Consider the following 8,858-nt stretch of genomic DNA (forward strand, 5'->3'; position numbering starts at 1 on the left):
GAAGGACGGCGAGCTCCTGGCGGTCTCAGCAGCTGGGGGAGTTTTCAGGTGCAGGGAGGAGGCTTGGGGAGCTGATAACCTCTGGGCTGCCAGATCCCACTTTGAGTAGGTAGATAAGAATATAGAGGAGAAATTAGTTGTTAATAGATGTAAGGTTGGAGATAAGCGTACAGAAGAAACCGCAGCGCTCTGCAAGCCGAACTGGAAGTTTGGGTAAGGCTGAGTTTGGCAAACAGAGGCTCAGCTGGTGGAAGAGTTTACTTATAAATTTGTCTTCCAAGACTGACTTTTATGTGGTCCTGCGGTGGTTAGGAGATGGCCCTGCCCAGGATTTGAGCTGAGGTTACTTTTTGTGCCCCGTGAGCACGCTGTGGGATGCCAGGAGCCCTGGCTCTGAGGGGCAGCACTCGGTTGGCACCTTGGGTTGGAAGTGGCCTGCGTGGGGTGGAAAGGCACATTTTGGAGTCCCCGGCAGATTAAGCTGCCTGGATGCAGTTGTTGGCTCGAAAGATGGATCCTGTCACATTTACCAGAGAGTGCCACTTCCCTTCCTCTCTTGCCACCTACATTTTTGCCTTCCATAGACTGTAATGTTTTGGCACATGACTCTTTCCTCCAGGTGCTGATAATACCAACATGCCAAGTTTATACTTGGAAACGTGTCATTACAGTTCCTCCCATGTGCAACCCACTCTGCGGCATTGCTCTGTAGGCATCCTTCCCACTTCCATGGATTACTTTTGTTCTGAATGTCCTGGCTTAGCGATGGCCGTTCCCTTTCATCCTCCCTTCACGCTACTTCAGTGCCTCCTGACTTGTGTAGGCAGTCTGCTGCTTACAAAATTAGGAATACTCTGCTGACAGGCATGGTGGTCACCCACAGCACGCAGTCAACCTTCCCTACTGAAGTGGAGCAGCCCTCCATGAAACCTTAAGCTTGTGCTTTACAGTGTTACTGCATCCATGATTTGTTTCTGTTCTTAACTGTTGATAAAGGATGGGAAGGATCTCAAGAAATGCTGCCGAGACATTCTCTTCCTTTAGCGTCATGCCAAGCTTTCTAAAGCCATCACCAGCATGCCCAGTCTCCTAGGATGTACACTGGCACTAATGATACTGCTCCTTTACACGTGGCTCCATACGTTGCCTTGGGAAATTTAAGCTTAACTACATTTTATGAATTGGCTCTAGAGAGGCAAGGAGCTGCTGCCCCTTGAAGAATGTTCTTCTGATCTCCAAAAAGAAGTGATTTTCTGCAGCTGATTGAAGAGCTCTCTGTAGACTGTATGAATTGCCTCTCAAGCTGGGTTGAGCAGGTACATTCAATGCTCTTCTCTTGCTCTTCTCTCCATTTGCCTTTCTGCCATTTCTTCTTCTGTCTCTGCCCAAAGGTGCTTTTCCTTTTTTCCTCATATTTAAAAACTGCTGGGACTCCTGCTTAGCTTTGATATGAACCATTTTACTAGAAAACATTCTTGGGGGGGGGGGGGCGGGCCTTTCTAAATAGTAAGTGGCAAGCCTTCTCCAGCTTGGTTGTCCAAGGATTCTTCAGCTCCTTTTTGGCAGCATTCATCTTCCAAGCCACTAATTTTCTTCTAGCACAGTGACTAGTGGTGACTTCTCATGGAGGAAACCTCCTGCTTCAGGTGGGAGATGTGGCACGCTGCAGCGGGTGGGAAGTGTGTTTCCATGCCTGGCCATATGACTGTGTCATATTCCATTTATGTCCATGCATTTGTCACTGAACAAAGGACATTTTTAGATCCAGTGAGTGGGAAAACAAATAGTTGCATGGCTGTATCTGAATTTAAGTCCAGTTATTAGAAGATTGCTAGAACAAATACTGGAGGAAGAAGAAGAAGATACAGCACAAGCCATGAAACTGCCTCCTCTCTGTCTGATCAATCTCATCATTGCTGTTAGTCCCTTGGGTCAATGTACATCAAAGATTTTCCTTCACCTTGAAGGGTTCAAAGTGCCTAATCTTCAGAAGCACAAGCTCTTCTACAGCTCCTACGAAGCGTGTCTGATCCAGACTTTGCAGAAAATGGGATCTGCGGTTATTTTTGTGCAGTCTTCCCGTGTCTGTACAAGGGTGCTGGATGTGAGACTGACTTAGTCACGTTCCAAGGTAGGTGTTCAAGGTGGGCTGAGTGAATCTCTCTCAGGAGATTCCTCCCTCTGTCTGCATCGACTGTACAGGGAATTGTAGAGAGAGAACTGGATTTCAGATGTAGCCTACCCTAAATAAGGAGCAAAAGCTGCAGTCATCCGTAGTGGATAGTTGTGGTTTTGTTGTTAAAGATTTTTGCCTCTTTTGTCTGTGAATATTACAAACTGGGACGTCCACAGATCGTTCCTGGAACTGGTCCAGAAATATCAGCAGAGCGCTTTGCTGCTCCCTAGAAAGGGAGCCCTCCCACCTTGGACATGTTTCTTTTTCTTTCTCAAAAATAAATAAATAAAGTGCAACAGCATGCCTCTGGCACTTGGATTTGTGTGTCTGAAGCATGGGATATTAATCATAGGGAAACAAGATACTGGCTGGAGAAACCCAGTGCTCCATTTCTGCCTTGGTATCCCTGCGTTTTGCCTAACGATGACATTTCTGTTGCAGAGCCCGCTGCAAAAGAAGAGTTAACTGCCGGTATCTAGCCTCGGTGTACCGAGCCGCCGCTAATCTGCACCTGAATGTGTTCCAACAGGAAAAATAAATCTTGTCAGTACCTGCGCTGGTTAGCTGCTGCTGGAGCCAAGCTGCAGCGCCGCGTGTCAGCCTTGCCCGGGGCCGGCGCGTGGGCTCCCGCGCTGCCGCACCAGCCGCTTCCCCTACCTGCCTCGAGGTCAATAGCCGCTCTCTGATTAGGAGGATCCTGTGCAAGGAGAGCTGCAGTTTAAGGAGGTCAGGGTATGTATATAAAGCACACGGAAGGCGTTGGTATAAAGTGACAGCGCCCAGGCAGTTTGCAACGGGATCTCTCGCGGCGCCGCGGTCGGGTGCCTGCTGCTCGCTGCTCTCCGGCTGCTGTTGTGAACCTGTGGCAGTCCGGTTCGCCACGAGCCACAGAGCCGCGCTGTTATTTCTTTAGCTTCCAGGCTTTTGCAAAAATGGCTGTGGGTTCTCCCAGATCTCAGGATTTTAGCACAAAATGTTAAGCGATGTCTCGCTCCTGCACGCTCTCCGATGGTGGGTCCGTCCTCCGGGAGTCGGGGAATGTGCGGGAGCGATCAGACGAAGCAAACCCCTGCCGCAGACCCTAGTCAAACAAGTGTATTTTAATTCCAAAGTTTTCAGGGGAGAAAACGAAAACTAAACTAAACAAGAAAAAAGAGAGAGATTAAGGCATGCTTTTTAAAAGGTGTCTGGGTTTCTCCTTTTTTAAGGTCCCTTTCTAAGGGATGCCTTAATATTTTTCTGAAAATTGGGTCACTTGCCCCAAATTTCAAGAGTCAAAATAAACCATCCAGAAACCTTTGACCACTGTACAGCAGTCACCGCTAAGCTATCTGTAACTGCCAGTCGTTATTAGGAGATCTTCAGAATATCTGCCGGTTTCGGCGTGCAGGGGAATGAAGACGAGTTTTGCTGCGAGGTGCCGTTACGGGCCGAGCGCTTGCAAACGGCAGCTGCTCGGCTGCGCTCACGGGGGAGAGGTTCCCTCCTCCGACGTCTGATGGCCTCCGAAGCAAAGTGACAACTCGCGAGACGCACAGTTTTTTGAAGGAAATGGAGGACAACCAAAAATCATCTGATACACTCATTGTCATCCACACTTTGCAAGTTGGTATTTCGTCTTTGCTAGAACCGTAGAAACAGTTCAGCTGAACTGCTTTGTTTCGGTGTCTTTGTGAGAGTAGCTGATTCCCGTTTGTGGCCCGGAGAATTAAAATAATAGAAATAACTTTTTTAACTTAAGGTTAACCTGTCAGAGAAGAGATGGGTCTTGGCCACTCCATTTATAACTTAATCCAAGCTTCCTCGGAGTTTGGAGCACACAGATTGGAGTTTTTCTCTTGGTCTTATATGGTGCCAGATGCAAATCTTTGTTCCAGCTGCTTTGAGAGGTTTTTTGGATCTCGCATTTGGCTGGGGACCATCTCTGACAGGAACTTGATGAGCAGAGCCTGAACTTGTACCTTATGTTTAGAAGAAAACAAACAAAACACCCCAAGGCAGAGGACTTACAGTCAAGGTACTCTTCTCCGCTGCAACGCTTTTCTGTGCTAACTGCTTTGAGATGCTGCTTGCATTCCTTTTCTTGCTTAAAGTCAGCGACAATCAAGCCCTGTTTTTCTTCATTTTTTAATGTTTTTCCTCCAGTTATTTGATAATTTATATCTCCATTGTGCTCGTGACGTGCTCCTTGCCTCATTCCTGTTGTTTCTCCCAGACTTTCGGAGCTGTTAAAGGAGCTAAGTTGCAGGCGTGCTCCCAGCCCTGGCACTAGAGCTATGAATGTCCCCATAAAACCTGACGTTCAGATGGCGCTTGGCCAGCGATGACAGCCACGCATCTGTGTGGCTGCTAGATATGAATAACAATTTGTGGCATGCCATTAGGTTGTGCTGCCAAGATGCAGGTTAAGGACAGATGAATCAGAAATTGTTGTAGAAAAAAAGAGGACATGCTACTTGGCCACCTCGGGCGTTTGCTTTGGGTGCTTGGGTGTGTTCACCTGGCTGCTCAGTTGCCCGTTATCCCTCCGCTGCGGGTTTCTGGCCCTCACCAGAGAGCTGTGGAGATGTTCAGGTCATCAAGAGAGTGGGACAAGCGGCCAGGGGAGCCACTGCTCATCTCGCTTCCCTGCTTGTGCTTTCTGCTTCTTCATCTGCTTGTGTGGCTCTACCTTGACTGAAATAATAATAATCATCAGTTTGTAATCTTTCCTTCCTGCCATCGATTCTTGCTTGTACTTTTGAGGCAAAATTAGGCAGCCTGCCCACTGGGGAGGTCTGGCAAGTTGTCCGGCGATCTGTCCTCTTGCAGCAGGTCCTGCTCTCTGCAAGTGTTCAGTGTTTGAGGCGTGAAGGTGTAGGTGGCTTTTTGCAGGCCCAGCAGAAAGTGGGTTGCTGGTGAGACTTTGTCAGCAGAAATGTAGATGCTGGGACACTCTACATACCTATAAGGGGTTTTTTTAGAGCATAAACTAAAAGTGCAGTTGCCTGCCTTAGGCTGCAGCTGCATGGACGTGTGGTGGCTCTGAAAGGCTTGTGGGAGCCCTCCGTCATCAAAGTGAGATAACTCTGTGGCTTAATCACCGTGCGAAACTCAGACCCAGCTCAAAGTGCAATGATGCAGCTCTTCCCTTTTCTTGTCTTGTGAGAGAATTTTACTTTACCCGACGCAGAAGGTTGTCGGGGGCTGCTGTCGCCCAGGGTCTTCAGACCTTTACAAGCCATGCCAAGGGCTGTGGCGATAATGCGGACACGGATGTCTCTGTGCGGCTCCTCCTCGCCCTTCCTGCCCCGGAGCACTTCCCTCGCACAGACCTGCCTGAACTTGCTTGATGGTTTCAGAAGTTGCATGAGGAGGAAGGGGAAATGGAAAGATGAACTGACAGGCAGTGGGGCCACTGCAGCCTCCTATCTTGAGGAAATAAGCTGAAGGCAAGTTCCCTGTTCGTACCGTGGTCCTCCGCGCTTGCATTTTGTACCTGGTTGCTCCATTACGCCCGATGCTGTGAATCAGGAGGAAAAAACCCTGCTATGTGATTGCATGGGGGATTCTACCTTGGGCAGTGCTGCTAAGCAGGCTCACAGCTTACCATTAGTGAGATGGTAAGGCTCTTCTGGGCGAAAACAGTCTGCCTTTTGTTCTGTGTTGATTGCCCTGGCCTATGACTTCTGCTGTGCTACAGACAGCAGCTATTTGCAACACCTTCCTTCAGCAATTCAGTTCTTCCTTCAGTGCTCTCAAGTAATAGATAGCATATTGCCTGGAGTAAGCATGTGTCTGAGCATAAAAGGCTCCAGCTGCCGCATGGCTTCCCTTCCTACCAGCGTGGTAGAACTCAGTTCACGTCCCCTCGGCGGTCTCCTTTCCTTACCCATCCGTTGCTCTCCTTGCACTTGCCATCGGTCCCTGGAGCTGCTGCAGGGCTGGGGAGATGATCAGTGACTGCTGGCGAGGGCAGTGCTGCGAGGACATCGTGCCACGCTGGGGCTGGAGTGGGGCTGCTTCATGGAGGTGAAGCATCTCCTGGAAGGTATCTGCATGCTGTCCCCCCACTTCACTCTTCCTCTTTTCCTCTGCTTGTGTTACTGCCTCTTCTTGCTCCACCCAAAGCCGCTGATCCCTGCGGTGTGTGCTTTGCTCTTCCTGAGATACCTGCCAGCAAAACACTCCTGTGAGCTCTGTGAAGAGCTTGGCTTTGGAAATCAGGTTATGCAGTCTTGGCTCGGTCTCCCTTCTACCACCTCGCTTCCCATTTCGCAATGCCTCCTGCCGCATTGGCTCTCTTTCCAGTAATCACGGAGGTTCCTGCTTTGTGATTCCTGCCATTGTGCAATAAATGCTTGTCTTCCTTATTTCACACCATGAAAGGGGCTTTGCAGCCTGTGTGGCCCCTGCGTCCCCAATGCCACGTTTGCAGTATTCTAGCTATTTGTGCTCTTTGCTAATCGTGAAGCCAAGGAGTCTTATAAAGGGGTCTAGAGTGAAATCCAGCTAAAAGGTAACGTGCTGAGTGGTGTGACATCGAGTATCATCTCATCCAACCTTCCTCAGGGCCCAGGACAGAAAAGATCCCTAGGGAATAACATGCTGTGCCACTAATTCTGGGACATGAGCAGCTTCTGGTGGGCTGTGATGAGGCCTGAAATGTCCATGTGGGAGAGCTAAAGGAGTGAGAGGGGGGTTTAAGGTGTTTGGGGAAGAACTGGGGGCAGCTGGGATCTGCAGCCGTTTGAATAAGGGCGCATACGTCTGTGTGGAGACTCCAGGGAAGTTCCCATCTGTTGGGATTGCTAACGAATTGGTGGTGTGTGCATGACCCAATGCAGGCCAGGGGCGTCCCTTCCCTGGGGAATGTACAGTCTATATACACTGGCTTTTCTGTGCCCAGGTTATGTGGGAAAAAACAGTTATTTTTGGTGTTTCAAAGCCCACTTCAGGAGAACCAGTCCTCAAACAGGGTTTCTGAATGCATTTCAAGTCCTGGTTGCTGCTTCAGTGTTTCTGCTGCTGTTTGTTTCTGGGATTAAATGGGTGCACATTGTGTATTTTGAGTATATTGTGAACGATTAAACAGCAATTTGTGTCAGCAAGACTGCTCTTACTCGCAGTGCGATGACAATTAGAGTGCAATGTTTAGTGACCAGTATCTCATTTTCTGGAGGTGATTATGATTTTTTCATACTACAATGCAAATTTTTTAAGAGGGAATGATTCATCTAAGGCAAATCATAAAAGCTTGCTAAGTCACCGAAATGTGCACATCCTGTTTTGCTGCTATCAGGGGTTTACTGTAGGCCTGAAGAAACTTCAGCATGACAAAGTTGTTTTCTTTTAAGACGTTTTCACTGTGACACTCACCAGAAACAGTGCAGACATCTATGTGAGGACCAGATCATGCAAAGTGTCACTTCTAACAGCAGCTGAGTGATCAGGGCTGGGCACATCGCAGAGGGGATCACAGCAGTCCATTTCTCTGTCTCCTGCCCAAACTTTCTAGTTGCAGCACATGATTTAAGATTAACATTGCTTTATTCATAATTTTGTTGTAGTTGCATGAAGTGCAGAACTTGCAGGGACAGGTGAGCAGTTGTGCAAACTCGGCAACAAGCGACTGAGAAGGTCGCGCTCCTGCCGCGGTTTGTGCCTGTACGTCGTACGTCCACGGGGAGCACGGGGCGTCTCCTCCCTTCGCTGGTGCCTAGCGCAAGCGGTTCTTCGCTTCCAGGTGGGCCTCTTGAGTCGTATCACAAGGTCAATATTTAGTAATGACTTGATGCATTAGGAGATTTGATAAGTTTAGACTGTGCACCGTTTCCGCTGGCCAACAGCGTTGGCGTTGTTTTGTTTTCTTTTAGACCGCACCCCCCGAGCTGTTGGCTGTAGGAAATGCTCCTTGCAGCCTGATGTGACTGTGAGCGGCTGGCGTCGGTCGTTGGCTTCAGAAGACCGTTCTCTGCAGAGTTGAGTGAAACGGTGATGTTGGCCTTACCCTATTTTAGCTTCAAAGGATGCATTCTCATAGCTCCCGAATTATTACAAAACCCAGCTTTCACTGGATAAAACTTTGAAACTGCAATATTGACCATTTTATATGCATATGATCAGTTTTTCTGTGGTGAAGATACAGCAACATCCTCTTTCTGTTTTGACCCAGCCCATTAGCTATTTTTGCATTCATTATTTGTGGTATTTGAACATAGCCTCACAATTTGCTACCCTCTAATCTTGCATTTCTTTATTTGTGATTCAGATAACTTTTGCATTACCAAAATAATTTGCTTCAATAAAATATTCTATTTCAGAGAAAAATAATGCTTTGAACTTACTTTGTGTTTTTTCACCACCACCCCATCCCCCAAATGCTGTTATTTCCCTGTGACACTTTGGCACTAAATAAGACCTGTTTTCATTGCTTTTTAAGGACATTGACAAACTGATTTCTACAAGAAAAATTCACCAGCATTAAGATTGCTCATTAGTATGCATAGCTATAGCACAGGATGTTTTATTTTTTGACAGCTCCAGCTTTGTAAACTCCTTTGTAAACTGTGGGGGGAAAAGCAGCCATTTTAGTACATAAGCGGGCTGTACTACAAACAGATATGTTTCCCAAGCAGGAACTGATCTGCAAAATATTGCCACTTTGCATGCAATTAAAATTAGGTTCTACTATTATATCTTT

The 8,858-nt window shown here is 47.8% G+C and overlaps 1 long non-coding RNA gene across 1 annotated transcript; it reads left to right on the forward strand.

Moving 5' to 3' along the window:
- The first annotated feature begins 2,653 nt into the window (after positions 1 to 2,653).
- Positions 2,654 to 8,517, forward strand: LOC112988528 (uncharacterized). Its single transcript, XR_003260559.2, has 3 exons — positions 2,654 to 2,908; positions 7,726 to 7,901; positions 8,032 to 8,517. It is a non-coding gene; the product is annotated as an uncharacterized LOC112988528 (long non-coding RNA).
- The last annotated feature ends 341 nt before the right edge of the window (positions 8,518 to 8,858 follow it).

The sequence above is a fragment of the Dromaius novaehollandiae genome, chromosome 7 (genome assembly GCF_036370855.1).
Source record: "Dromaius novaehollandiae isolate bDroNov1 chromosome 7, bDroNov1.hap1, whole genome shotgun sequence".
NCBI classification, from domain to species: Eukaryota; Metazoa; Chordata; class Aves; order Casuariiformes; family Dromaiidae; genus Dromaius; species Dromaius novaehollandiae.